At 43.3% G+C, this 26,767-nt stretch overlaps 1 pseudogene; it reads right to left on the reverse strand.

Moving 5' to 3' along the window:
- The window catches only part of LOC128831327 (ATP-dependent translocase ABCB1-like), a 95,009-nt pseudogene that overhangs the window by 40,487 nt on the left and 27,755 nt on the right, over positions 1-26,767 (reverse strand).

Genomic DNA, 26,767 nt, shown 5'->3' on the forward strand with positions numbered 1-26,767 from the left:
AGGAGGGATAGGCATATTTTCACGGTTGAGGTCGAGAAAGTCTGCAGGCCGCGGATGAAGTTCGCTATGGACTGGAAGCTCACGTCCGGCAGAAGTGCCCGGGCTAGGCCAGAATCTAAGACTGCTCCTACGAATTCTATCCTCTGGGTTGGTACCAGAGTAGAGTTCGCGAGGTTGAACAGTAGGCTTAGTTGATTGAACATGGCTATGGTGGTCTGAACATGAGACTGCACCTGATCTCTGGAGCGACCTCGAATGAGCCAGTAGTCGCAATACGGGAACACTTGGATCCGTTGTCGACGAAGGGAAGCAGCTACAACAGCCATGCACTTTGTAAACACCTTGGGGGCCATGGAGAGACCGAAAGGGAGGACAGTGAATTGGAAGTGCTGTTGGTTGACCACAAAGCGGAGGAAACGCCTGTGGGGCGGGTAAATCGCTATGTGGAAATACGTGTCCTTCATGTTGAGGGCGGCGTACCAGTCTCCAGGAAGGGAATAATGGTCCTCAGGGAAACCATGCGGAACTTCAACTTTACCATGAATTTGTTGAGTCCGCGCAGGTCCAGAATGGGCCGTAGCCCCCCTTTTGCCTTGGGGATTAGGAAGTAACGGGAGTAAAAGCCCCTGCCCCGCAGTTCTCTTGGAACCTCTTCTATCGCCCCGATAGCCAGGAGCAACTGCACCTTCTGTAGGAGGAGTTGCTTGTGAGAGGTGTCCCTGAAGAAGGACGGGGAGGGAGGGTGGGAAGGGGGGGAACAAAACAAATTGGAGACAGTATCCACTTTCCACCATGCGTAGGACCCAGCGGTCTGATGTTATGTGGGACCTCACAGGGAGGAAATAGGAGAGCCGGTTGGAGAAGGGTGGAAAAGGATCCTGAAAGGAGATGGTGCTCCACCCTCGGGCGCACCTTCAAAAGTTTTGCTTGGGCCCCGCCGAAGGTTTGGGGGGGGCCCTGCTTCTGACCCATCTGAGGGCCAGATTGTCTCCTCCTACCACCCCGGCCATGTCTTCTCGAGGAGTCCTGCCTTGGCCAAAGGGGAGGGTAGAATCTCTGGGGCTGCGGCCTGAAGGGCCTTCTCTGAGTTACCGGCGTATGCATGTCCAGTGAACGCATGATGGCCCGGTTGTCCTTCAGACTCTGCAGCCTTGAGTCTCTCTTTTCAGAGAACAGACCCTGGCCCTCGAAGGGTAGGTCCTGGAGCATCTGTTGCAACTCTGGTGGTAATCCAGAGACCTGCAGCCATGAGATGCAGCGTATGGCTATGCCCGAGGCCAGGGTCCTAGCCGCCAAGTGCGCCGCGTCCAGAGAGGCTTGTAAGGAGGTTCTGGCCACCTTCTTGCCCTCCTCTACTAGAGCTCCAAACTCTTCTCTGGACTCCTGTGGGACCAACTCTTTGAATTTGGACATAGACACCCACGAATTATAGTCATAACGTCTCAGGAGTGCCTGTTGGTTGGCCACCCTGAGCTGCAAGCCTCCCGCCGAGTAAACCTTGCGCCCAAACAATTCTAGGCGCCTAGCATCCTTCGACTTAGGCGCAGGGGCCTGTTGGCCGTGGCGTTCCTGCTCATTGACTGAAGCCATGACAAGGGAGCATGGTTGGGGGTGTGTGTAAAGGAACCCATATTCCTGAGAGGGAACAAAGTACTTCCTTTCCACGCCTTTGGCCGTCGGTGGCAACTGCCAGATTGTTCTGGCGGTGGCCTGTATAGTCCGTATGATGGGGAGGGCCACTCAGGACGGTGTCTCCACTGACAGAATGTCCACCACAGGGTCCTCTACCTCCACCACTTTCTCCACTTGGAGGTTCCTATTGCGCGCTACTCTGCGGAGCAGTTCCTGGTGGGCGCGGAGGTCCATAGGGGGAGGACCAGTAACTGTAGTGCCCGCCACCGCCTCATCCGGTGAGGACGAGGAAGATACCCCCAGGGCTAAGGGAGCCTGGGTGAGGTCCTCTTCTGGAGGGTGGTCAAGGTCTGTGACATTAGCAGGGTGGGCCTTCAATGGCACTGAAGCAGTTGCCTCAGCATCCCCTGGGGGGGGAGGGGCGAGATACTGTGGCCTCCAGTACTCGTGGCTCCGAAGGAGTGGAACGAGAGGCCCTCGAAGAAGCCCCTTGGACTTGATGGTATGCCCAAGGGTCCAAAAGGACCACTGTGGGGGTTCCTGGCCTGGGTCCTGGCCTTCTTCCAGCCACGGGCCTGCATCGCCCTTGCCCTAGTACAGGGCATGGAAGCCACCTTGAGAGCGTGACGATGCAGAAGCAGAGCGGGACGGCCAAGACGGTGCCGAGTCCCCGCTCCCTCTCAGAAAGAAACTAATCTAATCTAACTACTACAACTGTTAAACAAAACAACTATTAACAACTACTTATCACTAATGAGAACTATTAACAAGAAGGAAAAACACATGCTAGGGAAAGTGGAGAACAGCTAGCTGTGCTCCACAGTTCCAACGACCGTCACAGGTGGTAAGAAGGAACTGAGGGTGCGCTGGGTCGGCAGGGGCATATATCTGGTGCCATAAGCGCGCCACTCGAGAGGGTGCCTCAGCCGAGCCACCGAGTGTTGCTAGGGTAAAAATCTTCCGACGATTGTGCACGCAGCGCGCGCGCACCTAATTGGAATCAATATGAGCAAACACTTGAAGAAGAAGGTTAAAAGAACAGGGCAAGTTGGTCTTGAAAATTGAAGACTAAGCAGGGACCTGGCTAACAGTCTTCAAATATGCTAAGGAGGGTTACAAAGAGGAGGGTGATCAATTGTTCTCCATAGCCACAGAAGACAGGACAAGAAATAATCAGGGTAATTTGCAGCAAGGGAGGTTTAGGTTAGATATTAGGAAAAACTGTCTAAATATTAGGATAGTTAAGTACTGGAATGTGTTACCAAGGAAGGTTGTGGAATCCCCATTATTGGAGATTTTTAAGAACTGGTTAGACAAACATCTATCAGAGATGGCCTAGGTATACTTGCCCCTGCCTCAGTGCAGGGGGCTGGAACTGATGATCTCTCAAGGTCCCTTCCAGCCCTACATTTCTAGGATTCTATGAATATCAGCTCGCAAAGGTAAGAATTAGTGCTCACTCATTTGTTGAAGAAAAAGTGCTTTAGATAAAAGTAAACAAGTAAACAGAAGCCAGAATCCTCGTTTACTCCACAACCTGGCAGTAGTTCTCTCTTGCTGAACGCTGTTGGAAGCCAGGAACTATTCTCATAAGCTAAGTTACCAAGATATATGCCAATAGCAAGCAATCAAATATAAATTAAGCACCATATTATGCTAGTTAATCTTTGTCCTTGTCTCACAAGGGTTAACAGTTAATGAAAAAAAACACTTTTTGCTTGCGATTCCTTTACAAGCTTATGGTTTTCCATCAATCAATAACAGCTTCTGTTCACTCAGAAGCTAGCTAATCCCCTTTAGCTTCTCAAGGGCATTACAGAAAGCACTGCTCAGCCCAGCAATGTTCTCAGAACTTTTCAGGAGGACGTACATATCATTTTATTGTTCAATGACATGCTCAGAAGCTTTGTACAAACCTCTCGACACATATGTACAAAAATGCCCTGACCAAAAGTGGGAAGGCCCATAACGATGTGCAATTAATTTCTTCCACATGAACCGCTCAGATATTATTGGTGCTGTTCAGATTAGATCAAGAAGAGGATTATTTGCAAAGCACTAAGCATGCACTTAACGTTAAACATGTGGGTAGCCGCCTTGAAGTCGATGACATAGGAAAGTGATAGGCAATTTTACCTAATGTCATGATCCAGTAAAGCATGAGCTTAACTGTAAACACTTTAATCAATGATTTCAGTGGGAGTGTGCATGTGCTTAAAGTATTTGCAGAAGTGCTTTGTTGGACTGAAGCCTTAGATAAGATGGCATTTTCTATAGCTTCAGCTTCCAAATTCAGCTTCAGGTTAGCGTCAGAGGGAAATTGGGCCTTACAATGCCCCTCCATAATGTAGGTCAATTGAGTGATTGCAAATATTCATGGATGACAGAAAACATCTCCCTCCATATGCTCATATTTATCTTCATCTGAACTGCTCAGCTGTCTGGGGGGATAAACTGAGAGATCATCTTTGATTTTTTTAAAATAATCACATCACTTTCCCAAATATTATGTACAATCAATAATTAGTTAAAAACCACTCACTTTGCTAATGCCTTCATCTGTCCATTGAAAGTAACAACTGTTCTGACAGCAGTCAAAATTTCTTCTGCCACAGCTCCTGCTCTAGCATAAGCAGTCAGCTCTTTTGTAGTGAAGGATGCCAGGAACTGGAAAATTTGGAGGTTGGGGGAATGGGAAAGTATTTTATTGCAATCTATTTAAGTGGTGTAAATTATGTACTGATACAAGGGGTGATCAAGCAGTTAGGGAAAGAGCCTGGAATTTAGGAGACTTGAGTTCAAGTCCCCATTCACAGTTTTCCTGTGCACCTTTGGGTAAGTAACTTCTCTCCGTGTTTCACTTCTCCATGTGTAACATGGGAATCCCCTATCTTGCATGGTGTTGTGAGGCTAAATACAGTGAAGCTTGTGTGGCACTCAGAAACTATAGTAATGGAGGCCATGTAAATAACTTAGCTATCTTAATTATAGGTCACAATCCTGTTTCTTCCTCCACCATTTTCAGTGCTTGGGTGGGGAAAAGGGGGAGAGAAAACAAAATACAACCTATAAATGGAAACACTTGGTAAATTTTTCTGTGTATTACAAGCAATATCTACTAATGGGGTCACAGTTGATGAATGCTGATCATCCGCTTCCCATGTGGTGAGTGGTGGTGACTGGAAGCAGTCCAGGCCTCCATGGCATGCCAATGCCTGCCTGCTGATGCTCAGTGTAGACAGAGCTCTGCAAATTTTGGGGCAGGAGCCAGTGAAGTAGGAGAAGGGCTGCTCTCCATGGTCTCCAAACTTTGGGGTCATGTTGCTTTGGGGTTCACTCCCTCTCAATCTGTTTTTAGAAGTAGAATTCTTATTTGTTTTTCCCCAGCACTTACGACTGATCCAACTGCTGCTGCTGCAGAAAGGAGAGGGCTAACTGACAACATCACCAAAGTCAGTTTCCACCCGTAGACAAATCCTATAACAATCCCTGTCAGAAATGTGGCAAAGAATTGTACAAATATACAGAACTTGTCCCCGATGCCTTCCTGGATGGTGTTAATGTCACTGTTAATTAAAAAAAGAGATTTGTTAACTTTGATGAATGCCTCCTCCTCACACATTTTTCTGTTTTGCTGGAGAGAAGCTTGTCAGAAGTTTAAGTGTTCAAATCATTGGTCAGTAGGAATTTTGGACATGGGTACTGAACAGCAGTAATGGCTCTTTGTGGGGCTAGGAACTAGCAGATCACAACTCATTTTCTGTGATGTAACCTCTAGATAGACTTCTGCCATTGCTATCCCAGCTCATTCACATGTGACCCAATACATTTATGTAATATCCAAAAGGAATAATCTATACAAAAACAAAAATTCACCCCCAAAATCTTTACATTACTTTTTCCTCAAAGTTCCCCTATGTATCCTATCTTCTTCAATTTTGATATTAGATTTTAAGATCTTTGAGGCAAGGCATATCTCCATTTTACATCCTATACAGTGACAAGCACAGTGTTAGTAAATTATTATTTAGAAAACCATTGAGTCTCACACTAATTTTCTCTTGCTATTTACATATGTGGGAGCTAGAATTGGTGAAATTCAAGCCTCTCTCATTCCCTTCAGGATTCACATCTTCCAAAAACTGGGCATATCCCTCCCTGCAAAAATTAAAACTGGAGAAACTCTTCATACCCTGATCATACCCTCCTCTGAATCCCTGCACAAGGGACCTGATCCAAAGATTCCTAATGATTTTAATTGGTTTTGGATCAGGTTCAAAATGATAACAGTGCCCATAACTATGAGTGCAGTTTCATTTCATACAATGTCAGGGGTTTCAGTGTTCGTAAACTAGCTGGAGACAGCAGAACTGTTTATCTACAGTAGTTTGCAAAATAGCTCAGACACTACAAAGCCAATGTCAGAGGAGTAAAATATTGCATTTCACAGGATAAGTCCTTGCAATGGAAATGTCACTGAAACTGAAAATGAAGTGAAAAATGATAACAAATCCGTCCCTCAGACAGCAGTAATATTTTGGGACTCAGTTAAAAAGGTTTCCTGGAAATCCCCTGTAGCTAATTCTATAAAGGTAAACATCAGTCTTCTTTTTGGCTCGTGTTCCTGGTGCACAGATAAATAGAGCCTTCTCACTCTGTCAGTCGGGTGTTGAACGTTCCAATCTGGCTGGTATCAAACCAAGCCATCTCCTGATGAAGTATTGTGAAAAAAAACTTTTGTCGGATTCTTGCGGTCTGTCTTGTAGCTGAGGTCAAAAATGTCCAGACTTGGACGGTGCTCAGTATCACTACAGCAAAGCCAATACCCGCATAGTAGTAGGCAAACCTGTAGTAAAACAATAAAAGTCCATAAGGTCAATTGCATCTTGCAAGATAGTTAGACACATCAGGTCATGTTCAACCCTGCTGAAGTAAATGAGATGTAACTGAGGGCCAAATTTGGCTTACAGCCTAATGGACAAAAAAATATAGAAACTACACTGTACTATTCTTATGAAAATAATTGCAGAGGTTCTTACCTGTTCATTTCAGCTTCTATATCCAAACCTGGAATTGCTGGACAAGTAGAGCTACTATTCATCACAGCTGAAAGATTAACTGTAACAAAGAAAAATATTCAGTTTTATTAGAACAGGCATAACACAAATCATGGCGGTTTTAGGCCATAATCTTATGGGTGTTTTGTAGGACACTACACTCCCTGCAACAGCTCTGTAGATTTATAACTTTCATGGTGACCATCATCCTTTCAGTGGAGGATCAAACAGGGCAAACTTCTGAGTCAGCTCAGAGGGTTACTGTAGAGTGATGTCATGGATTTAGCTCACTACATCAGTGGGCACTGGTCAGATCATAGCTTCATCTGATCTGACCTTCGGATTCCAACAGTGGCAAATATCTGATATTTCAGGATTGATAACTCCCCCTTCTACCTCACACAAAGCAAAATTCATTCATGCAGATACCATAAATCCGACTTTTATACACCACTTAGGTTCCACCCAAGTCTCAAAACGGGGCCCAAGTTGGGTCCAAGCAGTGGCTCAGCCTTTTGCTGGCTGTCCGCAAAAAGGTAAATTTCACTAATAATGCACCAAACCAAATGTGCAAAACTGTTCAGACCTGGGAGAAATAGGAAATCCCTTCCAGGTGTCAGCACATATTTTAGGGTAAGTTTTGATTGCCCTTATCATAAGCTTAGCTCATATGGAGGCAAAATAGTATTAATGGTCATATTTTGTTGTTTTAAAAATCCAATCACAAAACTTGATTTGGTGACCTCCTGGGACAGTGAATTCCATGGGATTAACTATAAGCTATAGAAAGTAGTAAATCATTTTACACAGTTACCAAATGTAATTTATCAAGTGTCTATTTTGCTACTGTACTATACAGCAGGGTAAAAAGGAAGGACTGCTCAGAATTCACTATGCTCTTCATTGCTTTTAACACCACAGCAGCACTCCATCCTGAACCTCTGCCAAGCCAGTAAATAAGAGACCCTAACAAATATTTTCAGAAGTTGAACAAACTTTATTTACCTGAAGACAGATTTATTGCTTGGCCAATCGTCACAAAGCTGTTTGTCATCTCTCCAATGACAACGATAATAAGTGGCAGCCCTGTTCCATTTGCAACAGCTGCAATCAAGCCTATTATCATCAAAATGATATCCAGCCAATCGGCATACCCAAACTACATGAATATAAAGAAAAAGGTATTAATTGAAGGTTGACAAATACACATAATTGTCACAATATCCTACAAAGACACACAGAATAGGATTTGTTTTTACATAGCAGCATTCTCAATTTGGGTATCCCAAAGCACTTTATGAAGCAATGAATTAGATAATGTGAAGGCAAACACAACACTTGGGATACACTTTGAAAAAGCTTACACACAGTTTTAGGCCAGTTTTTATTGAGGGAGTTAGGACATGTTGGCAGGATGAATCCCCTAATCTGCAGAAAAAAGAATATATCTTACATTTTTCACAAAGTGATAACATCACCTGTGCAACTCACTGCCTCCCTGTGTGCATTCTACTACATCCCATATTTACTCAGTGCATTTAAAATGTAAACAAGAACAGGTAGTTGACAAACATTTGGCTGTTGCCTACCAATAGAAACGGGTATGCAGCAGTTATCACATTTAAGAAAAACACAGCATTTGTTTCCCTGGATAATTCATGAGACATTATGCACGAATGGTAAAATTATCTCCAGTTGAGAGAGCCAGGGCAAGGCCCTACTTACAGTACATGCTTCACTTCAGTCCTTAACATGGGTGAATTTCACTCCATCATGGTGCTAGTACTGAAACATCGTCAAGCACTGGCAGTTAGCTGTGGGGGGGGGGGATCTTTGCACAACAGGCCATATTTTTAAAGAGGGAAGCCTGAGATCAACGCACAAAAATGGCTGTGCGGCAATACTAAATTTAGCACAGACCTCTTTCCTCTCTTTCGAAATGCAGTAATGTGCAACCACAATAGTCTGTCACCATAACGTACAACAGGCAAAGAAAAGGAACAATGAGAAATATAAATCAAACCAATAAACTATGCACTAACCAATTTCAAAACACCAACCATCTTTTCCTTTGACTTCTCATTTTTCTTTCTAAAGAGATTAATGCAAAATTAATCCAGGCCCTTTCTTGAAAGGCAGGGCAAGAAATTTAACAGCGTATTAAGATCAAGGAACCCCTACTTTTTTTTGTTCTGTAACTGGTCATTTTGCTCAGGTTTTTCATCATGTTGGAAAGTAGGATTGCCATAGCCATTCCTTGCAGATTCTGTGGAGGAGAAAGTAGGTTTTGCTTTCAAAAATAGTAAGGTCTTTTAAGTCAGCTTCTTATGAAGCATATTAAATCCCTTTCTGAATTATCTGAGTACCAAAACAGTTGATTTTTTTAAAGCAGGAAAACTACACTTTTTCTCATGCTCTTGAAACAGCTCAGTAACTTTCAATTTTTTGCTCCCCAAAGATAACACCCAAGCGGAGAACAAACATCATTTTCAGCCCAAAAAATTAATTTTAAGGGAAATCATTAAAGACTAACTTGGGACTCAGTCTTACAAAAACTGAGGGTATGCCTAAGTGTATGTCTACACTAGAAGTGCTATAGTGGCACAGCTGTAGTTATGCTCTCTGTAGCATATACACTTACTACAATGATGGAAGGGATTAGTGAATCCACCTGCTAGATTGATGGAAGAGTTCTTCTGTCAACATAATGGTGTCTACACTGGGGCTTAGGTCGGCTTAGCTATGTCTCGCAAGGGCATGAATTTTTCACACCTCTGAGAAATGTAGCTAGGTGGACCTAACTTTTAGGCGTAGACCAGGCCTTTGTCTTTTCAGGATTGGAGCCTCAGAGTGGAACAGGCATCTTATTATTTGTTGGTATTTCAGTAGTACCTACAGCCCTCAACCCTACTGTGCTATGACTGTACAAACACAAGCAAAAAAAGAGGATCTCCGCCCAAAAGAGTTTATAATCAAGAAATAAGATGAGAAATAACAAGTGGATGAAAGAAACAGGCAGAGGTATCACAACGGAATAGTGAGGTGACTGTGAACTATAGGATAAAAGATGGTCACAATACACCAACTGTCTGTCCTATCTCAACCTGAACTATAACTACTGTGTTTTCCAACACTAGTTTTTAGAACACCTTTGTAGAGACTTATAGGACACTATTATGTTTGTTTTGATTATAGAACAATTCAAATGCAATTAACTGGTTTCTGACTCACATAATGGAGCATTTGCACGCTTAGGCCCCATTGCTGATGCATGTAAATAACTTTAGGCATGTGAGCAGCCACATTGAAACTCAATGGGACTTTTCATGTGCATAAATGTTTGCAGGATGGGAGCCTTAGTTATTGTTAAGTTAGAGTGCCTCACGAGGCACACGAGGGTCACTTAAGTTGGTAGAAAGGCCACACAGAACTACGCCCAGCCAGTGCTGTGATTAAGTTAAAAGAAAAATGCATGTATTCAGTGCTCGCTAAGAATATTTTCTGAATGCTGTTTCCTCCACAGAGATTCCCAAGAAGGTCCATACTCGCTGGGTAAAGACACCACAGAAGAAAGCTTAATACCCAAAGTAGCATGATTTGTGGAGGACGATGGGAGGGCTGATCTGTTTTTCCATAGACAAATCCCTCCTGGCTACTAGACAAGATTCAAAATGTGGCTTAGTTTTGTGGCAATGGAGTACATCCTTCCAACAACTAGCCTAACATTCAAAAGAAGAAACAACTAACCGAAAAACTTACTAGGATCAAGTGGTTCCTTTTCTGTGTAATTTATGAAATCGTCCTTCATTGTGTTATTCTGTTGTATGGTTATTAGACTTGCAGAAGTAAATCACTTTGGGTAAAATCTGCATACACAAGAAAACAGCACAACCTTTCAGAGACAATAGCCATTCAAAGAGTTCACATTAAGATAGGTTTATGTTTCTTTATTGTTTCCTTTCAACAACTTTTCCTAGAGAAGAAAAAATAGTTATCATTACATACTACTTTTACATCAGGGTAAATTACTTTTCTAAAGAACTATGTCCTAATTTTTAACAATGAACAACAATGTGGCCTGCTTCCTGGGAGTACTCAGGGCTGTGGCCACCTGCCCTTAGCACCAGAAAGCCTTGTCTGTGCCTGATGGGGGTCAGCTCCCCAACTCCAGTGGCCACAGGCAACACAAACACTCCCCTCTAGGCCTAGCCAGGCCCTGCTGTCTCTTTACAGGTTAGCGATAGGCACATTCCAACCCCTGAGCTCTCCAAGCATCTCCCTGAAGTGTGAAGCCCCTGCTCCACTGCAAACTCACGGTATTTACAGATTTGCTGTTTGGAAAGGAATAGTACACCCCAGCTTACCAGTTCCAGCTCAGATCACCTCTTTGCTTAACACACGACACTTAGATATGTTTATAGTGAAAACGAGCAAAAGTTTATTTAACAAAAAGTAGAGATGTAACCCCCCTTTCAGTGCTGGCTTAGTACCTGAATGCAGTGCAAACAGGAGTTGGGTACCTCACAGCTTTCGGACAGTTCCAAAGTTTCGGTCACCCTGGGCTCATTTCACTGTGCTGCTGGTAGGTGCCTGCCTCCCCCTCCTGGTATGCTAAAGGATCAAGCTACTTGGCAGTGCTTCCAGTGAGACAAGGGATAACCACACGAACGCTGTGGCTACAGCACTTGAACTCAAACTCACACAAGCAACATTAAAAACAATAACTATACACTTTATGTAAGGATTTGACCAAAGAGAAATAGACAATCAGTGAAAATATTAAATGATTTGAGATCAATAATGCTTTGTAATTACTAAAGGCTCTGCCAAGAGGCATGCTAGGGTCACGTGATCTCACACTCTTTCAATGTTCCTAAACAAAAGTGTCTCTTCTCACGCCCACTCCAAGTTCTGTCTGTTCCCCATGTCTCAGTTGGTGCATGTGGAGACATGTTGCAGGCCTGTAAGGATATGCTGATAGAAACACACTTTATTGTACTAGGAATTAGCAGCGCAGGTCTTGATGATCCAGGTAAATGAAAATCCTTCCGCAAATGCAATGTGCCTTCATGGTGCAAAATTACAACCCAACTGCCCATATAACTCTAAGGGCTTGGCTACACTTGCGAGTTAGAGCACATTAAAGCAGCCACGGGTGCCCTCGCTCACTACCTGTCCACACTGGCAAGGCACGTAGAGCGCTCTGACTCCGCAGCTAGAGCGCTCCTGGTACTCCACCTCGGCGAGTGGAATAACGTTTGATGCGCCCCTGCTGGAGTGCTGCGGCGCCAGTGTGAATGGGGTGTTGCATTACTATACTCTGATCGGCCTCCAGAAATGTCCCATAACCCCCTTAAGTCAAGTGGCCACTCTTGTCATTGTTTTGGAATCACTGCAGGAATTCGGATATGCCCTTTCAAAGCTCCGTTTCTGACAGCCGGCATGCTTATCTGCTCCGAGGCAAAGCAACCATTACAGTGGAATGCTGCGTGCGAGAGAGAGGGGGAGGAAAGGGGGTCTGCTGCTGTCTGAACTTACAAGACAGCATGCTAGCATGCTCTCAGCCCCCCAAAAACCCACTCTCTCTGCCCCCACGTACATACAACACACTCCCTGTCACACTCCACCCCAATGTCACCCCTGTCACACTCCAATGAAATTTAATGTGGATAAAAGTAAAGTAATGCACATTGGGAAAAATAATCCCAACTATACATACAATATGATGGTGGCCAATTTAGCTACAACTAATCAGGAAAAAGATCTTGGAGCCATCGTGGATAGTTCTCTGAAGACAGTCACGCAGTGTGCAGTCAAAAAAGCAAACAGGATGTTAGGAATCATTAAAAAGGGGATAAAGAATAAGACGGAGAATATCTTATTGCCCTTGTATAAATCCATGGTATGCCACATCTTGAATACTGCGTACAGATGTGGTCTCCTCATCTCAAAAAAGATATACTGGCATTAGAAAAGGTTCAGAGAAGAGCAAGTAAAATAATTAGGGGTTTGGAATGGATCCCATATGAGGAGAGATTAAAGAGGCTAGGACTCTTCAGCTTGGAAAAGAGGAGACTAACGGGGGATATGATAGAGGTAAATAAAATCATGAGTGATGTGGAGAAAGTGAATAAGGAAAAGTTATTTACTTGTTCCCATAATATAAGAACGAGGGGCCACCAAATGAAATTAATGGGCAGCAGGTTTAAAACAAATAAAAGGAAGTTCTTCTTCACACAGTGCACAGTCAACTTATGGAACTCCTTGCCTGAGGAGGTTGTGAAGGCTAGGACTATAACAGGGTTTAAAAGAGAACTGGATAAATTCATGGAGGTTAAGTCCATTAATGGCTATTAGCCAGGATGGGTAAGGAATGGTGTCCCTAGCCTCTGTTTGTCAGAGGGTGGTGATGGACGTCATGAGAGATATCACTTGATCATTACCTGTTCGGTTCACTCCCTCTGGGGCACCTGACACTGGCCACTGTCGGTAGACAGATTACTGGGCTGGATGGACCTTTGGTCTGACCCAGTATGGCCATTCTTATGTTCTTATGCTCCGTTAGATGAGGCCAGACAATGTTAGTGGCTTATTGAAGGAATGCACAAACACATAAAGATTACCCCAGGAACTGTGTGCAATAGGAACCTCTGAACGATAGTGCTATACAAAGGCCATCGGATGTAGCTAACTGCCACAGAGAGCAGTCTCACGTCACTACAGTGTGAGAAACTGCTATCTGTAGGAATTAGTTTCATCGGATTGCAGTGTTACAGGTCTCCCATGACAGTCTCATAAACAAACGATGGAAATGCAACCTAAATGGAGCTAAAATAAGATGGGTGCAAAACTAGTTGGAAAACAGTTCCGACAGTTACCAGTGATTCACAGGCTGAAAGGGCTGAGTCAGGCTGAAAGGGCATAACAAATGGGTCTCTCTAAGATTAGTTCTGGATAAGTTTCTATTCAAAATCTGAATCAGTGATTGAGATAATGGCATAGAGTACAAGTATAAAGTTTGTGAATGATAATAAGCTGCACACATACTAAATGGAAAATGACTTCCTAGGAAGGATGACTGTGGAAAGGGGTCTGGGGGTCATAGTGGACCACAAGCTGGATAGGAGTACTGTGGAAAGGGATATTTTCCAAAAAACAGAACATCACTCTGGGATAGCCACTCTACTCTGCGCTGATTAGGTCTCAACTGTAGTAAAAATTGGAGAGAGTCCAAAGAAGGGGGAAAAAATAAGGTCTAGAAAACATGACCTATGAGGGAAGAAGCATCTTTTTACGAAAGCTGTTTCTTACAACCTATACGTATAAATAACTGCTACAGATAGCACATTTCCACACGTAGCAATTTCACATATATTATAGTGCAAGAAACTGCTACCTGTAGGCATTTGCTACATCAGGTATCAGTTTACTACAATAGCAGTTTCTTATAATCCATTTCCTATCGGTAAATGCTACTAGTAACAGTCCTACCCAGAGCAGCTTAATACACTACACCTGTCTGATCCCGCAGGGCGGACAGGATCGGACCCTCTTACTTTCACCCACCCCCATTCCCCCGCAGTGGCCACGGTCCCTTTGCTTTCAGTCCCAGCGGCCAGGGCTCCCTTGGTGCGTGTCCCTCCGATCTGCCATTGGCCATGGAGCGCGCAGCCCCCAGAGACGCGGCCCCGCTCCTGCCGGGGAAGGTGCCCCGCTGCCCGCGTGTGGCGGCCGGGGAGCGCCGCTGAGCCCCCGTGGGAGGAGAGCGAGGAGGGGCTGGGCGGGGGCTTTGCTCGGACACGCCGCTGGCGCCAGGGAGCTTCCCCATCGCTCAGCCCTGGGCCGACCCCAGGCGGCTCCTGCCCGGGGCGGGGGGTGTGACTGTGGAGGCAGCTCGGTAAAGCCTGTCTCGGGGGATGGGAGAGATTCCGCAGCAGGAGACTGTCCCCGTCCCAGCGGTTCTGAGCCTCACCTGCCCGCTGCTCCCTGCGCTGCTCCCAGAGCGGGTGTGACTGCGGAGTGCCCACACCTGCCTTCACTCCCTAACCAAGGCAGAGTCCCCGGTGTGGTGTGTCCCAGACGCTGCTCTTCCGAAATCTCAGTGTCCGCCTTACCCTGCCCCTTATAAACAGCAGGCTGCTTCCCGCTGCCCAGTTTTCAGCTACCTTGTTTCCCTTCCTCCACGTACCGCAGGATCAGGTTTCAAGGTAATGCTCTGGGGCCCCCTTTCCACATCTCCTATCAGTGATTCCTTCCCCACAGTTACCCCCCCGCCCAAAAGAAGAAAACCATTTCTGGTGAGGACATGCCGCTCTGGGGACCAGAAATGGGTAAAAGGACTAAAGCCTCCAATTGTGGTTCTTTCCTGCTTAAATGTCTCCTAAAAAGTTCAGAGAGTTAATTAAGAAAAACACCTCAAAGCTCAGATTCTTCAGCACGCTTGTAGGGATGTCTATCAGTTATAGGGGAAAACTTACGCACATCTTACAGTACCCTGTGGCTCCCCACCCCTTTCCACTGTGCAAAAACAAAATCATCATCCTCATCATGCTGGAATCTGAGTGCCCAAGGATTTTGGAAAGTCAGGGAAACTAGTGGTAGTTTTGCCTGATTAAGGAGTTCAGGCAGGGGCGATGATTCCTCTTTTCTTTCCCCTCCACAAGGTCCAGGGTAAAATGATATAATTCCCTTTGAAAGAAAAGGCAATGTTTCCCATTGCTTTCTTCACCACACCACCACCACCTTTTACTTTCCAGCTGGACTTCAATATTGCTCAAAACTCTACACCTCAAGTATGTTTATTTCTAGGGCCCCATGCTCTCATTACCATTATATTATTTTTTATGCTAGGCATTGTACAAAACACATTGTGACAGGGACTGCCTCTTCCTAAGAGTTTAACAACTCCTTGACTTCTAGATCTCAGAAGTCTGTGTCTGTAGATTAGCAGGGGGAAAAGGTGAGAAGCACAAATACATGATTGTCCCCAGCCCCAAACTGTGTTAATCTCAATGGAATTTTTGTCATTTCAGTGGTAACAGGAACTCCTGCATGCACACTAGGAGTGTTTTGCAGGTGTAGTATACTGGTATAGCTTTACTGGCAAAGACTTTTCAAGAGTAGACCTGGCCATAGGTTTAGTTGTGCTCATGGTTGAGCTCAGATACCATAGCAATGAATGCCATATAAGAATATAAGCAGAATTAAATAGGAATGATTCTGCAATATTAGGCTAAGACTTAGCTTAATATTTGCTGTGGTTTGGATACTTAAATGGCAACTTAACCACCCCCCCTTTTTTTTTTTTTGCTTTTACACTCCCCCCTTTGTGCTTTTTTTTTAGCATAACTAACATTTTTAAATTTTTAATTGCATTAAGCTTTGTATTTTTGTTTTTAGTTTAGGAGGATTAGAATTAGCCCTATACGTTTTAACTGGATATAACCATAATGCATGATTAGTATTGTGATAAAGTTCCTCCTCTAGCTTGGTGGGTCCTGCACTTATTGGTGGATTTGCTCGCTTCAGAGATTCACCCTATGGGTCAGGAAACAGTCCAGAGACCTTCCCCTCTAGTAGAAGCTGTAGTCCAGGTTAATTCCTCCTGTGTTTGATCAGGAATTGAGAGGTATGGGGGGGGGGGGGAGAACCCAGGCCCGCCCTCTACTCTGGGTTCTAGTCCAGGGCCCTGTGGACTGCAGCTGTTTAGAGTGCCTCCTGATACAGTTGCACAACACCTACAACTCCCTGGGCTACTTCCCCATGGCCTCCTCCCAACATCTTCTTTGTCCTCACCACCGCACCTTCCTCCTGATGTCTGATAATGCTTGTACTTCTCAGTCCTCCAGCAGCATGCCTACTCACTCTCAGCTTCTTGCAGGCCTCTTGCTCCCACTTCCCCCAACTCATACTCTCTTCCTCTAGCTCCCCCTGCCTTCACTGGAGTGAGCCCTTTTATAGCATCAGAGGGGCCTTAATTAGAGTCAGGTGCTTAACTGCCTCACCTGAGTCTTAGCAGGTTAATTGGAGTCAGGTGGTCTATTAGCCTGGCACAGCCCCTGCTCACTCAGGGAACAGAAAACTACTTATCCAGTGGCCAGTACATCTCCTTTCTGCTACTCTGCTGTTCCCAACTGGTCTGGGTCTATCACAGTATGAACATGAAAGGCATTTTTGTTATTACATTTATTACAACAACATATTTTTAGACTAAATAAAAGCAATACACCCATTAATGTTTTTATTGTAATAATATGCTGGGGGTGTTTTACTGCCTTAGTTATATAGCACATTACATTATAATTAGTACATAAAATAAACACTTTATAGGCTATATGAAAAGCATGTTTTTTAATTTAATATATATTTTGAAGCACATGGATTTGACCCTGCAAGTTCAAAATTTTTTGAACCTTTAGTAGGAGTAAACACAAATTTTGAAATTTGGTTAGATATTAAAGTGGTTTAATTAAAAATTTGATACCTAAGGTTTGATTGTAGGACTTGTTTGCAGGCTAATAAATAATTTGATTTTTTGTGGTTATAGTGAAATTTTTTTAGATATTATGGTGATTTAATTTTACATGCATTTTTTTTATGGGCTTGGCAGGCTTTGGTATGTGGGAGCCTACACCTCTCCTATCGGCCCATATGCTTGGAAGGAAGGAGCACTGTGAGTACTTGCACATTTATTTTGAAAATTGTTAAGTACGTTTTTATGGCCACAAATTAGATGGCATTTTTGAAGTACTAGTAAGGGCAGTGGGCCACGCTTGATGCTTGAGATTATTGTGAATGGCTATTAGTTGGTCATTTAGGAAATTTTGAATTTTTGAACATGCTAGATTTTATTGCAATTTTTTTTGCCTTAGTGATTTTTAATATTATTTTAGTTTAATAACCCAAAAGCTGTTAACAAAGGGCAGAAATAACATGTAATTTACCAACTGTAGCTTGCACTTGGGTTAGCTGTCCTTTAGTAATAAGACCAGTGGCTTTTTTTAGTTGCTTTAATTTTTTATTATGTTGTTGGTCCTTAAGAATATTTCAAATTGCTGCTGCACTATTTGCACCATTTTATACATGGTTAGCTAAGCTTTTTTTTTTTTTTTTTTTTTTTTAAGAGGAGACCTTGCTGTGCTAGCCAAATAGCAGCCCCTTTGAGCAATTTAGATACATTAAAATCATTTGAAAGCTGTGTAGGGGCAGGGTAAATTTTACAGCTTTCAATGTGGCATTAATTATTGTTATTTGATATTTTAGTATATTTTTGGGGGGATAGCATTATATTATATTTATTGTTTAAATATTTTTAGGTACTTTTGAGAGGCATTAACATTAATAGCATAGGAAGGGGTATTTTGTAATATGGTACAGGTTAAATTATTAGTTACTGCGATTATTTTAGTACATGTAAAATTTTTAGTAGCAGAACATACTCTTTGAGTAGGAGTTTGATTATTTATTAATTGGGTAACCAAAACATTAAGGACTTTTTTTATATATACTATACACTATTTGTTTGGCCATTCTATTAACTGCATTATAAAACTTTAATTTTAAATTTTTGAAGCTTATTTGTAGTGATGTTATATATTTTTATTTGTTTTGATTAGTTTTTTTTCTATTTAATTGTTTGCTTATATGGGATATTTTGAACTTTAGTAATTTATTTAAATATTGTTTACAACAATTATTTTTAAAGTGTGAAGGCTTTGGCCATTGGGTTTTATTAGATATATGGAATTATTTGTATTTGGATGTATTACAGGGGTAATAGTGTAATGGAGGAGATGGCAGGAGTAGTGGCAACAAGGTGTCTTTGGTATTTGTTATTTAAAATTTAATTAGGGAGGGCAATACATGCTGAAGATACTTATTTAAAAACACAGGGCGCAGCCTGTAGAGTAAACCCCAACATTTAATTAATATCACATTCCTAAGCATGGGTTTTACAAGGTTTTTTTTTTTTTTTTTTGCCAGTGTATAATTTTGTGTTTTTTTCTACTATTAGGGTTAGTTAATAATATTTGGGGGAGTTAGGAATTTTTGGACTTTGGCAATTTTAGCGGAGCGAGTATTTTAATTTTTTTTTAAGCAATTGTGGCTTAGCATTATACAGGGGAGAGGTTACCAGCACATTACCCTGTAGTGCTTTGGTTTTTGTAGCAAAATACTGAATTCAGGTTAGCTTTGTCAGTGGACAAGGGAGAGGTTACTAGCACATTACCTTATTTTTCTCTTTTGCTGTTTAGGAGGAAAAGAAATACTAGAAGGAGAGACAGGCTGATTAATACTAGGAGTGGAATTATTTTGAGGCGGAGGGTTTCTTTTTGCAGTGAGAAACATGGGTCCAGGCAGTTAGTTTTTGGCACTTTACAGTGGTGTTGGTCTTTAGCAGGACTTGGTAAGGGCTTTTTTAGTGTGGAGCCAAAGCAGTTTTTTATTGGTGGACCTTTACATAGATCCAATTTTTTGGTTTCAAGGAGTGGCAGAGCTGCTAGGGTTTTTGGGTAGCGCTTTTTTTATTTCTGAGAAAGGAAACCTAACACATTGTATTAATGCTTGGCAGTGTTTTGCAGATTTTACAGCTGCTTGGGCATATTTAAGTCCCCTTTTTTTTTTGGTTAGCCAATTTTTAGCTGTGAGCAGCGTCTTTGAACAGGGCTAGCATTTTATTTTTGGACTAAGCTTGCTAGCTATGGTTTTTTTGTTTTGGTTGGTTCGTTTTGGGGGGAAAGCTTTTTGTTTGTTTGTTGCAGGGGGTTGGCTTTTTTTAATTTATAGGAAATTTCTACTACGATGCATTGGGTTTTTTTCTCTTTTTTTTTTTTAAACCTGAGGGCGTCATCGCAACCCCTTAGTCCGGAATGAACGCACTTGTGTTCTTTTTTGAGGGCGTTACCACAACCCCTCAACTCAATAGGTCTGACCTAAGCCACACATTGTTGCCCCAGGGTAAGCCAACACATTTCCCAGTCCTGCATACGCATATTACTGACCTTACATGGGGCAACCAATTCCCCAACACTGTTCTGCGTCTGATCTTGTTGCATAAACAGGGCCGGCTCCAGGCACCAGCTTAACAAGCAGGTGCTTGGGGTGGCCAAGGGAGAGGGGTGGCAACTGCGGCAATTCGGGGGCGGCAGGTGCCTCACTCCCTCTAGGTGCAAAGGACCTGCCGCTGAACTGCTGCCACCGATCGCGGCTTTTTTTTTTTCCTCCAATTGCCACTGCTGATTGCGGGGGGTTTTTTTTTGTTTTGTTTTTGTTTTTTGCGCTTGGGGCAGCAGAAATGCTGGAGCTGGCCTGTGCATAAGCAAAAGTTCGCATGGCATGAGCCCAAAGGGACAGACGGCCTCACAGTCAGTCCTCCTCTGACACCCCAGCAGAGATTTCAAAAGGTCTCGACGCCTGGGGTTTGTAGGGGAACGGTCCATAGTAGTGGTCACTGCCTCAGCCAGGCGTAGCCATCTGAGTCAGACGGCACCAAATATTGTGGAAGAAACAAACTTTACTTTTAGGTTGGAAGCAATAAAATTAGAGACGGGTTTATTTAGGACATGCAATTGCAAGGGAAGAACACAGCTGACAGAGAGCATCTTTGCCTTAGTTTTTTTAAAGTACAAGCAATATTACACAAGCATTTATACATTTTAGTGGCATGCATTAATTTAACACATTTGCAGTTTATGTTATGTTTTGCTTTTTTTTTAATTTTTGTTTTTAATTATTGCTATTTTAAGGCTGGGTCACACTGACTATTTTGCTGTTTTTATTTGCTTTTGATGTGAGCCCTGCTTTTACAGGCTCCACAATATTAGGCTAAAACTTAGCTTAACAGATGCTTTGTTTTTGATACTTAAATGGCAACTTAAACTTTTTTTTTTTTTTTTGCTTTTACACTGTCATGATCCACAACACTATAGTTTACAATCCTGTCTCTGTCGTATTTTGGGCCATTCCTCTAGAATACTGTAGACTGTTTGGTTTATGATTTAAGGAAGGTGTGCGCTTTGGAAGGAAGAATACCATTTCCCTTTGTAGGTGTTCTATTTTATCAAACCACTCAATTTTAAAAATCATCTTTGGTTAGAAATAGAAAATCTTCAGGCCCAAATGTCAGACTTTGAGGCCAGAAGCGACAACCGGATCATCTAGTCTGACCTGCTGTATATCACAGGCCACCAACACCCAGGCATTTAACCCAACAACTGTAATTAGACCAAAATATTAAATCCCTCAGGAGATTAAACTGTCACAGGCAGAGAATAGGAGGCGCGGAGGTGCACCAGGCATGGCAAGGAATTGAGTTAATAAGATATACCCTGATGATTCTAACACAAGAACTCCACCACATGCTGCAGAGGAAGGCAACCCCCTCCCGCCGCCAGCTCACTGCCAATCTGACCTGGGGAAGATGCCTTCCCAACTCCACATATGGTGGTCAGTTAGACCCTGAGCATGTGAGCAAGAGCCAGCTGGCTAAGCACATAAGAAAATTTTCAGTAACAACTGGGAGCAGGGCCCACCTCATCCAGTGTCCCATCTCCAGCCATGGCCATCTCTGATGCTTTAGAGGAAGGAGATAAACACCAGAATACAATGCGGGGCTGGGGAAAATCCCTGCAGGTGACCAGCTGAGGTCCTTAAGCATGATATTTTAGGAACATAAAACATGAACCAGAAGGGACACTCAGGGCTGTGAAGCCAGCTCCCCGAACCAACCACATCATACAATCCCACTCATAAATTTGTCCAGCTCTCTCTTAAAATTAAGTTGCTTGTCCCAGAAACTCCTATTGTGAGGCTGTTCCAGAACTTCACTGTATTTGATTGCCCTTCCAAGAGGCAGCTGCTAATGGGAAGGGCCTAATCATTACAGTGCAGCATCAGTCAAGTTGAGTTAACTAGCATCAGCCCTAACTGGCTAGACTGGAGAGTGGTATCTGCTTAAAGGAAATACTGGTTACAGCTGGACTATACCCACTATAGCATTCATAAAAAACAACAAGCTACACTTCGTTTTCTTGAAGTGATTGAGCTGAAAATACCCCAATGTGTGGCAACTCTCACATTAATATATCTGCATGTGGCAATGGTAAGATAATAAATACAGTTTTCGGCTTACCACCCCCACCCCTGATATAGTAGGCAAAGACCAGGAAGATAGAATTCCTTAGGTGCCTCTCCCAGCAGTACCCAGACTTAGTTGGTGTTGGACAACTGTTACAGAGTTAAGAGTTTGGTGGCTAAATCCTTCCTTCAGTTACAACCATGCAACCCGTGTGGGGTTAGAGTTGTGTAACTGAGGGCAGAATTTAGCCCATTGTACCAATTCTAGTTGATAGTGTAAGCTACTACATTTTACAGAGACACATAATTAGTACTCCACCACCACAACCAACAAAAATTCCTTCTGCTCCAATATTTGTTAAAAATCAGGAGCTGGGGTGGAAACTGAGGGCACAACACTCTGAAGTTTCGTAAGTCACCTCCACAATCCCAGCATCCCCCACTGTCACACGCACCTTCCCTAGTTCTAGGGCATTATTGTGAAACATAAAATACAACATTTATTATGACTCCAACGAGAGACTGCTGAGCTGGAATTGATATGCAAACTAGATACAATCAACTTAGGTTTGAATAAGGACTGGGAATGGCTGAGCCATTACAAACATTGAATCTCTCTCTCCTTGTAAGTATTCTCACACTTCTTATCAAACTGTCTGTACTGGGCTATCTTGATTATCACTTCAAAAGTTTTTTTCCCCCCACTTACTCAATTGGCCTCTCAGAGTTGGTAAGACAACTCCCTGTTCATGCTCTCTCTCTCTCTCTCTCTCTCTGTGTGTATATTATATATGTTCCACTCTATATGCATCTGAAGAAGTGGGCTGTAGCCCACGAAAATTTATTAGAGCATAAGCTTCTTAGTCTCTAAGGTGCCACAAGTACTCCTGTTCTCTTTGCGGATACAGACTAACATGGCTGCTACTCTGAAACATTTATGACATTTATAGTCTGGATGTAGCACCTCAAGGCCCCAGCAAAGCGAATTCTTATTAACTAAACTAAAATTTATTAAAAAACTAGAGAGAGAGTATGGTTAAAAGATCAATATACATACAGGCATGAATTCAATTCACTGAGGTGCAGATTCATAGCAGAGATGGTGAGCTTTGTAGTTGCAAAGAGTGATTTCAGAAATAGTTCATAGGTTATAGTCCGATGTCCAAATATCATATTCAGGGCGTACCAGCATAACTGGGATCTCGGTCTTGCGACTCAAAATTCTCCTGATGAAGTCCAAGTAGATCTGAAATGACAGAATCAAGACCCAAAGATCTTTTATACAATTTCATGTCTTTTGACAAGTTGGAGTTCCTCAGGGAACAAAAGGTAATTAGGATGACTTTGAAGGAGGTCCATCACTGGTACTTAGCTATACGAATTAACATAAGGCCATTTGCTTGTTCCTCCTCCATTCACAGTACATTTCAAAGAGAGATGAATACCAAGATATCACATGTTTACAATTCATTTAAATGATAGGATGTTCTTTTGACCTCTGAATTATCAGAATACAGCACAGACAGGGACAGTTGATTACATTGTCAACCCTACTCATACATATGTAAACACACAAAATCACAAACATTATCTCCCCACATGTCTTTTAGGGTTATTTATTTTGCAGGATATTTAACCACTTCTAGCAGTGCGTCACAGCACCTATATCCCCACCCCTGAGAAAAAAAGTGTTCCAATTTTTCACACTTGTTATCTGGTTACACTAGCTTCAAGTCCCTTTCATCCAGGGGGGATCCCAGTATAAAATCCAAGCGTGTTTAAGATGTCCTTATGTGCATCATGAATCTCACAATCATGTCACTGAATCAAATTGCTGCCTTGCCAAAAGTGGCAAGAATGGAATGGATTTCTATTTTCTGTGAGGATGTCCACGGGCATTGACTTTCAGTCAATGTCTAATATTTAATCTAGGTAGGGGAATGGCAGAATAAGAGGCTAAAAGTAATAGTACTTGGCATTTCCAGAAAACCTTTCATCAGAGGCTCTCATACTGTTCAAATACAGGAGTGGTAAATTTAACTCAAACATACCTAAGAAACCCAAAGGAAATGTAAAAATAAGTTCACTATCTTGGTAATCCTTATGGGTACTTACTGGCTGTGTTATTCTCTTTGGAGGACAAATGCCTGGGAGGTCGCCTGGCGTGGGGAATCTGCGGGTCGACGGGAGATGAGAGCACGGGTCTGTGATCAGGGCCGAACGACAAACAAAGTTACAGAGCCCAGCCCCTGGTGAGGGCGGGGCAGCAAAGAGTCTCTGACTCAGGCCTGCACTCAGGCTGTGCAGCAACACAGTTGAGCCTCCTAACTGTAGCTGAGGGCCAACAAGTGCAGGCTTCTTGCCTAAGAGAGGGGGAGACTGCCACCCACGGATTCGGGTGGCAGGGGGGACGCAGCCCCATCCACTCCCCTGCGTCCCAGCAGGGCCCTAGCAGTGCCAGAGCGGTCTGCCACTGGGTCAGCGGGGATCCTGAGCGCACCACACTGACTCACTTGCTGACAGTATTGCAGCCAGACAGGGGTCGGCTACCTCTGGGCCACTTCTTAACTCTCCCTCAGGGCATACCTAGCTCTATGGAGGGTCATCCATGTTGTCAGGGAATAGGGTGACCAGATGTCCCAATTTTACAGGGACAGTCCCGATTTTTGGGTCTTTTTCGTATATAGGCTCCTATTACCCCCCACCCCCATCCCGATTTTTCACATTTGCTGTCTGGTCACCCTAATCAGGGAACAAGGCCTCTGTCAGGCTTGCAGCTCCTCCGTGTTTGGGTCTCTAAATGGCCCTGGCCACTCCAGATTTCTCAGGGTCTGTGGCAGCCTCCCAGCTCAGTAGCTTGCCGGAAGCCTCTGGCAGCAGGGCCCCAATTGAGTTTTCTGACCCGACTTTTGTACTTCCTGTCCTGCCCACTGACTTCCAGCAGAAGGGTTGAGTGTGGCGTGGCTCTGCCCACCAGGGTTCAGTGAGGGGCCCCTCCCGCTCCAGGTCTGTGGGCAGCCAATCCGCCTCACTACAGTCAGTCGAAAGTGATGTTTTTGTTTTAGGATATAAATGGTGCAAGATTTCCACTTCAGAAAATTATTTTTAAATCTAAAAAGAGCTGTATTTGCACTGCCAAGGACCTCCTGCAGAGACTGAATAATTTATGAAAAATTAAGAACCTCAGCAAAAAGGAATAGATCTTCAAATTTTGAACAGTGCTTCAGAAGAACTGCAAAATTAAAGCCGGAATTTATCTAGTTCCTTGGAATTAGTAGCAAGCAATACTCCTGCTTCTGAAGAAATGAGATCATCTGAAAGCAAATGGAAGGAGTTATGTGAGGAAGCTGAACACATAGCCAAGGAACCTGAAATTGCCTTTTCCCTCAGGCAGTAGCAAAAGTTGACCTCAGCACTGCAAACCAGCAAGGCCACAAAGAACAAAAAATATACTCCAAGCTGGCACAGCTCTTTGTTTCTTGCACACAGGATCAGTCGTCTGCATATGATGTTCTGAAGAATGGTCAACAATATATAAAAAACGGTTTCTACTGTCCTGTGCTGGATGAATTCTTGCTAAGCTTGTCAAATGATTCACCTCTAACTCTAGTTAGCTCTGATTTTTTTTACATTTTATCCTTCAAAAAGATCCATGAGTTTATAAGGGCCTAAGTAGCTCCTGGGCCCTTGCTCAAAGTTGGGCTCCCCCACCCTTCCACCCGCAAAATCTGAAATATCACCCCTACAGCAGATTGCTTAGAATGGAGTTAATAATGCAGACACTGCCACGGTCTGTAAAGCTGTATTCTAGTCTAAAATCTGGAATATTGATAAAATACATGTTCTGAAAAAGAACTAATTTGACAACAGTTAACCACATATGAACAAAAAGACTATACTTACACTACAGTCAATTCAATTTTTAATCTTTCTGGAATAAAATCACTTTCATTCCAGAATATTACTGCACATCCAAAATGAAGTAAGGAATTTAACTCTAAGGGGTTTGACTCAGCTCCCATTGAAATCTATGTTCAAACTCCATTGCTGAAAGATCAGTCCTTTAGGCTTGGCCTATAAAGCTACTTATGTCAACCTAACGAGGTTAGTGTCTACACTACAGCCTTGCTCCTGCTGATGCAAGTTCCCTACTACACCAACACAATAACTCCACCTCCAGGAGAGGCATAGGGCTGATGTTATTGTAATTAGGGCAAGGCAGTGTCTGTGTAGACACTGCTCCTTATGTCAACTGTTGGCTGTCAGTCTTGTCAATTTCATAGTTCCTCTGGAGCCATGAAATTAACAAGAAAGTCAGCTCCTGGCTCCCCAGCTGGGTGGCTGGTCTCTGCTCCAAGTCAGGCTGCCACCCAGGGTCCCAGCTTGGGCTGCCGCCCAGGTTCCCCACTGGAGCCCTGCTGCCCCCTGAGGTCCTGGCTGCCTGTTCCCCACTGGGAGCATGGTAAGCAAACTCTGGGTGTGGATCTCCCTGCCAGAGGTGAGAAGCCCGGGCTCTCAGCCCCCCACAATGCCCCTCTTCAGTCGGTGGAAGCACTCCTGGTGAGGACATGCACCTTTGACAGAAGGAAGGTAATGTGGACATCAGCCACCACAGTAATTACTGCAGTGGCTGTAAGTCAACGTAACATAGTTATGCTTAAGATTGTAGTGTAGACAGGCCTTTAGTTTCCTGGGTAAAGCTTAGCAGGATAAGTTATGACAATTTATTGCTGGAGTCTACAAATAGATGTTTTTATGTATTGTGCCTGTGATGTCCTGTAATAACTACCCACAAAAGGATATAGGTGGAGAAGAGAGATCCTTAACTCTGAATTTCCCTGAATTTTTTGTTTGTTTGGATCACAGAGTTAAAGGGAATCACCAGTGTTTTTCTATCAAATCCCATATAGATATTTATAAAGAAAGCCATAAAAATAAAAAGTGATGTTCAAACTTGTTTTCTGCTTCAACATTAATTTCAATGGGAAAAATCACTCTACTTT

This window comes from Malaclemys terrapin, chromosome 2, assembly GCF_027887155.1.
Source record: "Malaclemys terrapin pileata isolate rMalTer1 chromosome 2, rMalTer1.hap1, whole genome shotgun sequence".
NCBI lineage: Eukaryota > Metazoa > Chordata > Testudines > Emydidae > Malaclemys > Malaclemys terrapin.